Below are 3,115 nucleotides of genomic sequence, written 5' to 3'. Positions count from 1 at the left end.
GGATTGCTAGGTTCTCTTGCAATTGTGATAGCCCCTTAGTTTTTGTTTGGATTCATTTAAGTCTTCATGGAATAAGCGTTTATGTCTTTTTTACTTAAATTCATAAAATAAAAATTGAAATAGGAGGAAGAGGTGGGTACCCTAGTAGTTTAAAGATTTGCTTCATTAACCCTTCTTTAGAGGGTCAGGGCTTTTTTGAAAAGCATGTTCCTTTTATCACAGTGGTTCTGAGGATGAATTATTATTATTCTCTGCCCTAGCCAGATTTGTGAAGAAGTTGGAGCAACTGGATGAAAATGGTGGATATTCTTTCAGTTATTAACTTAATAAAAAGCTTACTGAAAGAAGGAGATAAGAGCCTGGACTCAGATATTAAGGGAGTATTTTTCCCTGCAAATAAATAAATGAACAAATGCTAATACTTAATATGAAAAATAGCGTGAAGCCTTATTCCGAAATGTTTAAAAGTAAACATGAAGTATTCATAGCAGAGATTTCTGAAATTTAGGGCTGGGGCTTTCGGAAGCTCAGTAGTGTAGGCCTTCCCTAGCTCCGCGTCAAGGAACTGGAGGCCACGATGGATTATGAGATGATATTAGAGGAAGGCATGGTCTGGGAGCTTGCAGGCGGCAGTGGGATAGATGTCACTTCTTGAAACATATGTTCCTGAAAAAATTAATCTTTTCTCATCACAGTTACTAAAACTATCTTTCATGTGGATGAATACATAATTTGGATGAGTGAAGTAGCACTAACAAGCACTAACAGTTTTGATGCTAAAGAGAATAAGCTCTAAGGTCTCTTTGTAGCCTTTTGTTTGTTTGTTTTTTTGAGTCTCGCTCTGTTGCCCAGATCGGAGTGCAGTGGCATGATCTTGGCTTCTCCATCTCTCGGGTTCAAGTGATTCTCCTGCCTCAGCCTCCTCAGTAACTGGGATTACGGGTGCATGCAAGCACGCCTGCTAATTTTTGTATTTTTACACAGGGTTTCACCATGTTGGCCAGGCTGGCCTCCAACTCCTGACCTCAGGTGATCCACCCGCTTCAGCCTTCTGAAGTGCTGGGATTACAGGCATGAACCACCACGCCCAGGCCCATTGACCCTTTTTTTGATCCCCTTATGCTTTCATGTATGAGAGTTGAATGCGGGCAGAAGTGGGACAGATGCAGAAGGAAAATGACAGATTTTCTTCTGTTTCTAAGCTTATGTGTCTATTTTAAAAGCTTGAAGTAATCCAATGCTTGATGTTTAAAATTGTGATTATGACAGCTAGATAGTATTGTAAATTTGAAAGACCCACCTTATCTAGCAGTGAATTTGACAATTTGGTTCATACCCTTTTTTTCCAGTTCTGTCCTCTTTAAAGTTAAGTACCTTACTAATTAACTCGTTGTTGAAGTTACTGTTTGACAAAATGACAAAATCATGTTTTCTTTTTATAGTAGGAAAACCTGAAACGTGGGAAGATGACCGTAAAGCGGTCTTAGTTTAACTGCCTGTATGGATTAATTTATTTGATTATTCCACAACTGTCTGTATCTCCAAAGTAACACCCTCCCTCCCTCCTTTCTGTGTGTAGGATCAACCAATGGGAGGCTGGGAGATGATCAGAAAAATTGGAGACACATCAGTCAGTTACAAATATACCTCAAGATATGTGCTGAAGGCAGGCCAGACTGTTACAGTAAGTGAATCTAGTTATCATTTAATTTAACTTCATTGTGTTAACAAAGTAACTCAAAAAGTTTTTTGGCTAAAAGAGAAACATTTTAGAAATGGCCATTAAAGCACTTTTTATATTATTAGGTCATTACAAGTGCTATAAAAGATTTTTAAAATTCTGTCTTACTGAGAGTAGTGAAGAATTGACCTTTGAATTATTTTTATCTTGTCTGTTCCAGGAGATATAAAAGCTATCTCTTGACTGATAGTTGTAGCCCAGTGTCATTCAGGAGACACTGCTTGGCATAAAGAACTGTTAAGAATCTAGCATTAACGTATGTCTATAACAGCAATCTCCAGCCTTGGGTGAGCTTCAAAATCATCTGGGTAGTATTTTGGTGTTCAGGCCCTACTTCACCCTTAGCTATCTTTGGGGTTGGGGTAGGAACGTAGGTTTTGAATAAAAGTCCTTAGATTATAGGCACCCTTGTAAATTATCACTAAGTGGCATTCTGAGTCTTGATTTCTAATTGGTGTGTTCTGAAATACTGCATCCTTAATAGTTACTGAAATGTTAATTAGCTTACTTTTTAGAGAAGTATGTTTCATTGAGTAAACAAAAGATTCTTTTGCTTTTACTTAGTAGATAGATTTAGCTAATGATAAAATATGTTAACTTTGATATAGATTTCAAAGAAGTCACTCTTTTCGTCCTAAAAGAATGTAGAGGTGACTGTCTCTTTCTTTTTATATATTCTTCTTTAAAAAATATTAAACATGTGTTTTAAATGTGTTTAAAATTTTATGTTGATACATACCTTACTATTGACGATCAAAGGCTCAGACTTCTCTTTCAAAAGGTATGTTCGGAGAGCATGATGCCACTTTGTGAAAATATCAGATGCTAATTTGTTAATAATGGGTAAAAATAGGATCAACTATCCTAACTACAATATCCTTTCATCTCTTTAGTAATCACTATAGTGAGAGAAAATTGCTCAGTCCTATTATATGTCTTACAGAAGTTGTATACTGTGGTAAAAAGAATCTGACATTTTAGTTCAGAGGATTCAGAATTGAGTGTGCTCTCTATCTCAAAAGTAATAATATGGAAGCCTTATGCCAATCATCTACTTTTTCTACTGGGTATACTACCTCAGGGACTAAATACATGGATTCTAGAGGTCTAGTGGAGAACTCAATTATCATATAAAATAATGTGATACTTTTTTTCTTCAGCAACTGGTATTAAATGTGATAAGCAGCTCTTTGGAACATGGTAGTGCTAAGTGGTCGTTCTGTAAAATTGCAGAGGCAAAAGCAAAGATCAGTTTAAAATTCTAGAATAGAAATATGAGAACCACATGTGTAATTTTAAATTTTCTTATAGCCACATTATAGTAAAGACATGAATTTTAGAACTATATTTTATTAAACCCAATATATCCAAAAT

The 3,115-nt window shown here is 35.9% G+C and overlaps 1 protein-coding gene across 1 annotated transcript in view; it reads left to right on the top strand.

Moving 5' to 3' along the window:
* The window catches only part of LMNB1 (lamin B1), a 39,112-nt gene that overhangs the window by 20,594 nt on the left and 15,403 nt on the right, over nt 1-3,115 (top strand). The gene's annotated exons all lie outside the window — the stretch shown is intronic.

The sequence above is a fragment of the Mandrillus leucophaeus genome, unplaced genomic scaffold, assembly GCF_000951045.1.
Source record: "Mandrillus leucophaeus isolate KB7577 unplaced genomic scaffold, Mleu.le_1.0 Scaffold221, whole genome shotgun sequence".
NCBI lineage: Eukaryota > Metazoa > Chordata > Mammalia > Primates > Cercopithecidae > Mandrillus > Mandrillus leucophaeus.
Note: the sequence above shows the minus strand (reverse complement) of the source record. Positions and strands in the feature narration are given on the sequence as shown.